General features: G+C 57.9%; 1 pseudogene; it reads left to right on the top strand.

The window, feature by feature from the left end:
* Positions 1–11,565, top strand: part of LOC140483943 (cyclin-dependent kinase 17-like) — a 151,185-nt pseudogene that overhangs the window by 133,688 nt on the left and 5,932 nt on the right.

Below are 11,565 nucleotides of genomic sequence, written 5' to 3' on the forward strand. Positions count from 1 at the left end.
CCGTCACTCCCCGTCACTCCCCCGTCACTCTCCTGTCACTCTCCCGTCACTCTCCTGTCACTCTCCTGTCACTCTCCTGTCACTCCTCCGTCACTCCCCTGTCACTCCCCCATCACTCCCCCGTCACTCCCCCGTCACTCCTCTGTCACTCTCCTGTCACTCCCCCGTCACTCTCCTGTCACTCCTCCGTCACTCCCCCGTCACTCCCCCGCCATCCTCCCCTGTCACTCCCCCATCACTCCCCCATAACTCCCCCATAACTCTCCTGTCACTCCCCATCACTCCTCCATCACTCTCCTGTCACTCCCCCGCCACCCTCCCCTGTCACTCCCCCCATCACTCCCCCGTCATCCCCCATCACTCCTCCGTCACTCTCCTGTCACTCCCCTGTCACTCCCCCATCACTCCCCCGTCATCCCCCCCATCACTCCTCCGTCACTCTCCTGTCACTCCCCCCATCACTCCCCCGTCATCCCCCCCATCACTCCTCCGTCACTCTCCTGTCACTCCCCCGCCATCCTCCCCTGTCACTCCCCCATCCTCCCCCGTCATCCCCCCATCACTCCTCCGTCACTCTCCTGTCACTCCCCCGCCATCCTCCCCCTTCACTCCCACATGTCTCCCCTCACTCACACCCAAGTTTCCTGTTTGCTTAGTACCCTCCACCTCCTCCTTTCTCGTTCCCATGTGTCTCTCCTGGATCACCTTGGTCTCCCATTTACTCCCCTCTGTCAGTCCTTGTCATTCCTCCTCACTCCCTTCTGGTCTCTCCTACTCCCTCAGTCTACCCTTCTTTCCAATCCGTCTGTCAATCTTTACTCATTCCCTCCCTTAGTTTCCTCTGCTTTGTCTCCCTGCTATCTGCAGTCCCCTCACTCAACCCTCGCTCGATGCTGTCTCCCCTCACTCCTAACCCCTCAGTTCCCATGAGCTTCCATCACTCCCCTTCTCACTCTCCTGTATCTCCTCTCACTCCCAGAATCCCATTCCTCTCTGTCACCCTTACTCCCCCTCTTGGTCCCCTCTGTGTCCCCCCTATTCTCCCCTCCCCCTGCGTCCCCCTATCACCCCCATTCCCCTCTGAGACCCCTCACTTCATCCTTTGGTGCCCTCTGTGTGTCCCTGCATTCCTCTCATTCCCTCTGAGTTCCATCACTCCTGCCCTTCTGATCCACCCCATTCCAGACAGACAGCTTCCGTGAGGTACTGATAGTGTTGGGGTGCCGTGCTGTGAGTATTCCCACTGACGATCTTCTGTGTATTTGCAGCTAGCTCCATCTTTACACTGCAGAATATCCAGCTGCAGAAGGATCCGGGCTATCGGAATGTGTACTTCGACTCAGGTAAGGAATGCACCATCGTCCCACTGAAATGTATCTGGGAATCTTTCGGGTTTGACAGGGGTAGATTCTGGGTGGATGTTTCCCCTCGTGGCAGAGACTGGGACCACAAGCATACAGTCTCGGAATAAAGGGGAACCAATGTAAGACTGAGTTAAGGAGGAATTTCTCCTCTCAGAGGGTCAAGAGACCTTGGAACTGCTTGCCCCACTCCCCCATGGGAGATAGATGCTTGACCAGTCAGAAAATCGTGGCTTGTGGGGAGAGGGCAGTGATGGGAACACGACATTCCTTGACACCCCCATTCCCAACGCCTATGACCTGGGGTCTCCTTGTCCCCCCCCCCCCCTCACTCCACACCCCCAAACCTCCGGTTTTTGGGCCCTCTTCCATTCTCACTCCAGGGTTCCCCACATCTGGTATCCCACCCTCTCCCCATCTGCCTCATCCCTCTCCCCCACCCACCTCTTCACCCCACTCCGTCCAATATCCCCCTTCCCCACTCTGTCCTGGGGAGAGTAGGAGGAGCTGGGGAGGTGGGGGGAGCAGTTCGGGGAGTGGGTGAGCCTCCAGTCCAAGAGCATTGTGTCTCACCAGGCAGCAACACCTGGGGTCAACAAGAACAGCAACAAAAAAAGCTGACTCGCAGTTAACGCATTTTAAATTTTAAATCTCACACCTATCCCATTAGGTTCTTCCTCATATAGTCTGTGGGAAGGGATCCAAGTATAGTGTAATCTTGACACCACCCATCACCCTCCAAATTAAAATCTCAATTCAACATATCAATGTAACCTGGAACTGATTGTAACAAACTGAATCTTCTTCAACAAGAGGCTGTTCTCAAGTACTCAGGAAACCGTTTTCTTCTTGCTCCAGACCGAGCAGGCCCTGGACTCTCAGTTAAATAGACAGTGCAGTGATCTGGCTATGGGTATACCACACTGGGAGCTGTATCCTCAACTGTTAATAATCCGGGATGAGGCCTGTGGGGGTGAGTCAGGATTTAGGGCGGCACGGTGGCACAGTGGTTAGCACTGCTGCCTCACAGCGCCAGGGACCCGAGTTCATTTCCCACCTCAGGTGACTGACTGTGTGGAGTTTGCACGTTCTCCCCGTGTCTGCGTGGGTTTCCTCCGGGTGCTCCGGTTTCCTCCCACACTCCAAAGATGTGCAGGTCAGGTGAATTGGCCATGCTAAATTGCCCCTAGTGTTAGGTAAGGGGTAGATGTAGGGGATTGGGTGGGTGGTGGGTCGGTGTGGACTTGTTGGGCCGAAGGGCCTGTTTCCACACTGTAATGTAATTTAATCCTGAACAGGGAGTGAGCTTTTAATGTTTGATTGGGTGGGACCATCAAACCATTCCTCTTTTGTTTGTCCATTACTTGGCGAATTTAATCTTGATCTTTTCGATCTCTCGTACAGCAATGAAGAGCAAGAGCAGGACCTGAGTGGCTTTTATACCATAGACCAGGTAAATAATTCCTCAACTGACAGATTGGGTACAGCACTTCTCACTATTTTACTGCTTGTAGTCTCTGTCCAAGCACAGTGATCTGAACAGCAATATTGAGGAGTCATCTCTTGCAGCCACTGCCAATCATTTGGAATGAACACAGATGTGCGCTCACTCCCAGCTTCCAACTGAGCCGTTTTCTCTTCACTTGAGCAGTCAGTCTCCAGTTTCCCAACTTGCATTTATGTAACACCTAAACAGTCAAATAAATGCCCCTTGGTACTGGACAGGACCTTGATCAGACTGACTTCTACACTGTTCCCCAACAGCAGGAATAAGTGTCGCCAACGGCTTAGTCAAACTGGTCGGTCTTAGTCATCATTTTAAATGTGGAGACACAGATACCATTCCATCTACTTCACCATTCAGTGTGATCATTGGGAATCACCCAACACAGTCCCCTGTTCCCGCCTTCTCTTCCACACTCTTTGATACCTTTAGTTCGAAGAACTAGATCGAACTCCTTCTTTAAAAACATTCAATGTCCTGGTCTTAACCAAGGTAGACAAAGAGACGCAAAGTAGATTAAAGAGGGATTTGAGAGTTTCAGATAAATACGGCAGAAATGCAACGACTCACAGCAAAGGATGTCTGCCAAACCTTCCTTCTCGATCTCAGCAAACATGCATTCAACAACAATTAACCAAAGTCCAGGAAGTATATGCCATTGGGCCATCTCTGAGCCAACACTGTCTTGATACTCTACAAGGAGACCTCACTACTCAACACACCCCATGTAACTCACCCCTCACCTCACCCCATGTAACTCACCCCTCACCTCACCCCATGTAACTCATCCCTCACCTCATCCCTCACCTCACCCCTCACCTCACCCCATGTAACTCACCCCTCACCTCATCCCTCACCTCACCCCATGTAACTCACCCCTCACCTCACCCCATGTAACTCATCCCTCACCTCATCCCTCACCTCACCCCTCACCTCACCCCTCACCTCACCCCATGTAACTCATCCCTCACCTCACCCCATGTAACTCATCCCTCACCTCATCCCTCACCTCACCCCTCACCTCACCCCATGTAACTCACCCCTCACCTCACCCCATGTAACTCATCCCTCACCTCACCCCTCACCTCACCCCTCACCTCACCCCATGTAACTCATCCCTCACCTCACCCCATGTAACTCATCCCTCACCTCATCCCTCACCTCACCCCTCACCTCACCCCATGTAACTCACCCCTCACCTCACCCCATGTAACTCATCCCTCACCTCATCCCTCACCTCACCCCTCACCTCACCCCTCACCTCACCCCACACCTCACCCCATGTAACTCACCCCTCACCTCACCCCTCACCCCACCCCATGTAACTCACCCCTCACCTCATCCCTCACCTCACCCCTCACCTCACCCCTCACCTCACCCCATGTAACTCACCCCTCACCTCACCCCTCACCTCACCCCTCACCTCACCCCTCACCTCACCCCATGTAACTCACCCCTCACCTCACCCCTCACCTCACCCCTCACCTCACCCCTTACCTCACCCCTCACCTCACCCCTCACCTCATCCCTCACCTCACCCCTCACCTCACCCCATGTAACTCACCCCTCACCTCACCCCTCACCTCACCCCATGTAACTCACCCCTCACCTCACCCCTCACCTCACCCCTCACCTCACCCCATGTAACTCACCCCTCACCTCACCCCTCACCTCACCCCTCACCTCACCCCTCACCTCACCCCTTACCTCACCCCTCACCTCACCCCTCACCTCATCCCTCACCTCACCCCTCACCTCACCCCTCACCTCACCCCATGTAACTCACCCCTCACCTCACCCCTCACCTCACCCCTCACCTCATCCCTCACCTCACCCCATGTAACTCACCCCTCACCTCACCCCATGTAACTCATCCCTCACCTCATCCCTCACCTCACCCCTCACCTCACCCCTCACCTCACCCCACACCTCACCCCATGTAACTCACCCCCTCACCTCATCCCTCACCTCACCCCTCACCTCATCCCTCACCTCACCCCATGTAACTCACCCCTCACCTCACCCCATGTAACTCATCCCTCACCTCACCCCTCACCTCACCCCTCACCTCACCCCTCACCTCATCCCTCACCTCACCCTTCACCTCACCCCTCACCTCATCCCTCACCTCACCCCTCACCTCATCCCTCACCTCACCACATGTAACTCACCCCTCACCTCACCCCATGTAACTCACCCCTCACCTCACCCCTCACCTCACCCCTCACCTCACCCCATGTAACTCACCCCTCACCTCACCCCTCACCTCACCCCTCACCTCACCTCACCCCATGTAACTCACCCCTCACCTCACCCCTCACCTCACCCCATGTAACTCACCCCTCACCTCACCCCTCACCTCACCCCTCACCTCATCCCCTCACCTCACCCCTCACCTCACCCCTCACCTCACCCCATGTAACTCACCCCTCACCTCACCCCTCACCTCATCCCTCACCTCACCCCTCACCTCACCCCTCACCCCACCCCATGTAACTCACCCCTCACCTCACCCCATGTAACTCACCCCTCACCTCACCCCTCACCTCATCCCTCACCTCATCCCCTCACCTCACCCCTCACCTCACCCCTCACCTCACCCCTCACCTCACCCCTCACCTCACCCCATGTAACTCACCCCTCACCTCACCCCTCACCTCATCCCTCACCTCACCCCTCACCTCACCCCTCACCTCACCCCATGTAACTCACCCCTCACCTCATCCCTCACCTCACCCCAAGTAACTCACCCCTCACCTCACCCCATGTAACTCACCCCTCACCTCACCCCTCACCTCACCCCTCACCTCATCCCTCACCTCACCCCTCACCTCACCCCTCACCTCACCCCTCACCTCACCCCTTACCTCATCCCTCACCTCACCCCTCACCTCATCCCTCACCTCACCCCTTACCTCACCCCTCACCTCATCCCTCACCTCATCCCTCACCTCACCCCTCACCTCACCCCTTACCTCACCCCTCACCTCACCCCTCAAATCACCCCTCACCTCACCCCATGTAACTCACCCCTCACCTCATCCCTCACCTCACCCCTCACCTCACCCCTCACCTCACCCCATGTAACTCACCCCTCACCTCACCCCTCACCTCACCCCATGTAACTCACCCCTCACCTCATCCCTCACCTCACCCCTCACCTCATCCCTCACCTCACCCCTCACCTCACCCCATGTAACTCACCCCTCACCTCACCCCTCACCTCATCCCTCACCTCACCCCTCACATCATCCCTCACCTCACCCCTCACCTCACCCCTCACCTCACCCCATGTAACTCACCCCTCACCTCACCCCATGTAACTCACCCCTCACCTCACCCCTCACCTCACCCCTCACCTCATCCCTCACCTCATCCCTCACCTCACCCCTCACCTCACCCCTCACCTCATCCCTCACCTCATCCCTCACCTCATCCCTCACCTCACCCCTTACCTCATCCCTCACCTCACCCCTCACCTCATCCCTCACCTCATCCCTCACCTCACCCCTCACCTCACCCCTCACCTCACCCCTTACCTCACCCCTCACCTCACCCCTCAAATCACCCCTCACCTCACCCCATGTAACTCACCCCTCACCTCACCCCATGTGACTCACCCCTCACCTCATCCCTCACCTCACCACTCACCTCATCCCTCACCTCACCCCTCACCTCACCCCATGTAACTCACCCCACCCCTCACCCTTCACCTCATCCCTCACCTCACCCCTCACATCATCCCTCACCTCACCCCATGTAACTCACCCCTCACCTCACCCCATGTAACTCACCCCTCACCTCACCCCTCACCTCACCCCATGTAACTCACCCCTCACCTCACCCCTCACCTCACCCCATGTAACTCACCCCTCACCTCACCCCTCACCTCATCCCTCACCTCACCCCTCACATCATCCCTCACCTCAGCCCATGTAACTCACCCCTCACCTCACCCCATGTAACTCATCCCTCACCTCACCCCATGTAACTCACCCCTCACCTCACACCTCACCTCACCCCTCACCTCACCCCTCACCTCACCCCATGTAACTCATCCCTCACCTCACCCCTCACCTCACCCCATGTAACTCACCCCTCACCTCATCCCTCACCTCACCCCTCACCTCATCCCTCACCTCACCCCTCACCTCACCCCATGTAACTCACCCCTCCCCTCACCCCTCACCTCATCCCTCACCTCACCCCTCACATCATCCCTCACCTCACCCCATGTAACTCACCCCTCACCTCACCCCATGTAACTCACCCCTCACCTCACCCCTCACCTCACCCCATGTAACTCACCCCTCACCTCATCCCTCACCTCACCCCTCACCTCACCCCATGTAAGTCACCCCTCACCTCACCCCTCACCTCATCCCTCACCTCACCCCTCACATCATCCCTCACCTCACCCCATGTAACTCACCCCTCACCTCACCCCATGTAACTCATCCCTCACCTCACCCCATGTAACTCACCCCTCACCTCCCCCCTCACCTCACCCCATGTAACTCATCCCTCACCTCACCCCTCACCTCACCCCATGTAACTCACCCCTCACCTCATCCCTCACCTCATCCCTCACCTCATCCATCACCTCACCCCTCACCTCATCCCTCACCTCATCCCTCACCTCACCCCTCACCTCACCCCTCACCTCACCCCTCACCTCATCCCTCACATCACCCCTCACCTCACCCCTCACCTCATCCCTCACCTCACCCCTCACCTCACCCCATGTAACTCACCCCTCACCTCACCCCTCACCTCACCCCTCACCTCATCCCTCACCTCATCCCTCACCTCACCCCTCACCTCATCCCTCACCTCATCCCTCACCTCACCCCTCACCTCACCCCTCACCTCACCCCATGTAACTCATCCCTCACCTCACCCCTCACCTCACCCCATGTAACTCACCCCTCACCTCATCCCTCACCTCATCCCTCACCTCATCCCTCACCTCACCCCTCACCTCACCCCTCACCTCACCCCTTACCTCACCCCTCACCTCACCCCTCAAATCACCCCTCACCTCACCCCATGTAACTCACCCCTCACCTCACCCCATGTGACTCACCCCTCACCTCATCCCTCACCTCACCACTCACCTCATCCCTCACCTCACCCCTCACCTCACCCCATGTAACTCACCCCACCCCTCACCCTTCACCTCATCCCTCACCTCACCCCTCACATCATCCCTCACCTCACCCCATGTAACTCACCCCTCACCTCACCCCATGTAACTCACCCCTCACCTCACCCCTCACCTCACCCCATGTAACTCACCCCTCACCTCACCCCTCACCTCACCCCATGTAACTCACCCCTCACCTCACCCCTCACCTCATCCCTCACCTCACCCCTCACATCATCCCTCACCTCAGCCCATGTAACTCACCCCTCACCTCACCCCATGTAACTCATCCCTCACCTCACCCCATGTAACTCACCCCTCACCTCACACCTCACCTCACCCCTCACCTCACCCCTCACCTCACCCCATGTAACTCATCCCTCACCTCACCCCTCACCTCACCCCATGTAACTCACCCCTCACCTCATCCCTCACCTCACCCCTCACCTCATCCCTCACCTCACCCCTCACCTCACCCCATGTAACTCACCCCTCCCCTCACCCCTCACCTCATCCCTCACCTCACCCCTCACATCATCCCTCACCTCACCCCATGTAACTCACCCCTCACCTCACCCCATGTAACTCACCCCTCACCTCACCCCTCACCTCACCCCATGTAACTCACCCCTCACCTCACCCCTCACCTCATCCCTCACCTCACCCCTCACCTCACCCCATGTAAGTCACCCCTCACCTCACCCCTCACCTCATCCCTCACCTCACCCCTCACATCATCCCTCACCTCACCCCATGTAACTCACCCCTCACCTCACCCCATGTAACTCATCCCTCACCTCACCCCATGTAACTCACCCCTCACCTCCCCCCTCACCTCACCCCATGTAACTCATCCCTCACCTCACCCCTCACCTCACCCCATGTAACTCACCCCTCACCTCATCCCTCACCTCATCCCTCACCTCATCCATCACCTCACCCCTCACCTCATCCCTCACCTCACCCCTCACCTCACCCCTCACCTCACCCCTCACCTCATCCCTCACATCACCCCTCACCTCACCCCTCACCTCATCCCTCACCTCACCCCTCACCTCACCCCATGTAACTCACCCCTCACCTCACCCCTCACCTCACCCCTCACCTCATCCCTCACCTCATCCCTCACCTCATCCCTCACCTCACCCCTCACCTCATCCCTCACCTCATCCCTCACCTCACCCCTCACCTCACCCCTCACCTCACCCCATGTAACTCATCCCTCACCTCACCCCTCACCTCACCCCATGTAACTCACCCCTCACCTCATCCCTCACCTCACCCCTCAAATCACCCCTCACCTCACCCCATGTAACTCACCCCTCACCTCACCCCATGTAACTCACCCCTCACCTCATCCCTCACCTCACCCCTCACCTCACCCCATGTAACTCACCCCTCCCCTCACCCCTCACCTCATCCCTCACCTCACCCCTCACATCATCCCTCACCTCACCCCATGTAACTCACCCCTCACCTCACCCCATGTAACTCACCCCTCACCTCACCCCTCACCTCACCCCATGTAACTCACCCCTCACCTCACCCCTCACCTCATCCCTCACCTCACCCCTCACCTCACCCCATGTAACTCACCCCTCACCTCACCCCTCACCTCATCCCTCACCTCACCCCTCACATCATCCCTCACCTCACCCCATGTAACTCACCCCTCACCTCACCCCATGTAACTCATCCCTCACCTCACCCCATGTAACTCACCCCTCACCTCACCCCTCACCTCACCCCATGTAACTCATCCCTCACCTCACCCCTCACCTCACCCCATGTAACTCACCCCTCACCTCATCCCTCACCTCATCCCTCACCTCATCCATCACCTCACCCCTCACCTCATCCCTCACCTCACCCCTCACCTCACCCCTCACCTCATCCCTCACCTCACCCCTCACCTCATCCCTCACATCACCCCTCACCTCACCCCTCACCTCATCCCTCACCTCACCCCTCACCTCACCCCATGTAACTCACCCCTCACCTCATCCCTCACCTCACCACTCACCTCACCCCTCACCTCATCCCTCACCTCACCCCTCACCTCACCCCATGTAACTCACCCCTCACCTCATCCCTCACCTCATCCCTCACCTCATCCCTCACCTCACCCCTCACCTCACCCCTCACCTCATCCCTCACCTCGCCCCATGTAACTCACCCCTCACCTCACCCCTCACCTCATCCCTCACCTCACCCCATGTAACTCACCCCTCACCTCATCCCTCACCTCACCCCTCACCTCACCCCTCACCTCACCCCTCACATCACCCCTCACCTCACCCCATGTAACTCACCCCTCACCTCATCCCTCACCTCACCCCTCACCTCACCCCTCACCTCATCCCTCACCTCGCCCCATGTAACTCACCCCTCACCTCATCCCTCACCTCACCCCTCACCTCACCCCTCACCTCATCCCTCACCTCACCCCTCACCTCATCCCTCACCTCGCCCCATGTAACTCACCCCTCACCTCATCCCTCACCTCATCCCTCACCTCACCCCTCACCTCACCCCATGTAACTCACCCCTCACCTCATCCCTCACCTCGCCCCATGTAACTCACCCCTCACCTCACCCCTCACCTCGCCCCATGTAACTCACCCCTCACCTCACCCCTCACCTCATCCCTCACCTCACCCCTCACCTCACCCCATGTAACTCACCCCTCACCTCACCCCTCACCTCATCCCTCACCTCACCCCTCACATCATCCCTCACCTCACCCCATGTAACTCACCCCTCACCTCACCCCATGTAACTCATCCCTCACCTCACCCCATGTAACTCACCCCTCACCTCACCCCTCACCTTACCCCTCACCTTACCCCATGTAACTCATCCCTCACCTCACCCCTCACCTCACCCCATGTAACTCACCCCTCACCTCATCCCTCACCTCACCCCTCACCTCACCCCTCACCTCACCCCTCACCTCATCCCTCACCTCATCCCTCACCTCATCCCTCACCTCATCCATCACCTCACCCCTCACCTCACCCCTCACCTCACCCCTCACCTCACCCCATGTAACTCATCCCTCACCTCACCCCATGTAACTCACCCCTCACCTCATCCCTCACCTCACCCCTCAAATCACCCCTCACCTCACCCCATGTAACTCACCCCTCACCTCACCCCATGTAACTCACCCCTCACCTCATCCCTCACCTCACCCCTCACCTCATCCCTCACCTCACCCCTCACCTCACCCCATGTAACTCACCCCTCCCCTCACCCCTCACCTCATCCCTCACCTCACCCCTCACATCATCCCTCACCTCACCCCATGTAACTCACCCCTCACCTCACCCCATGTAACTCACCCCTCACCTCACCCCTCACCTCACCCCATGTAACTCACCCCTCACCTCACCCCTCACCTCATCCCTCACCTCACCCCTCACCTCACCCCATGTAACTCACCCCTCACCTCACCCCTCACCTCATCCCTCACCTCACCCCTCACATCATCCCTCACCTCACCCCATGTAACTCACCCCTCACCTCACCCCATGTAACTCATCCCTCACCTC

Source organism: Chiloscyllium punctatum, chromosome 12, assembly GCF_047496795.1.
Source record: "Chiloscyllium punctatum isolate Juve2018m chromosome 12, sChiPun1.3, whole genome shotgun sequence".
In the NCBI taxonomy this organism is placed as follows: Eukaryota; Metazoa; Chordata; class Chondrichthyes; order Orectolobiformes; family Hemiscylliidae; genus Chiloscyllium; species Chiloscyllium punctatum.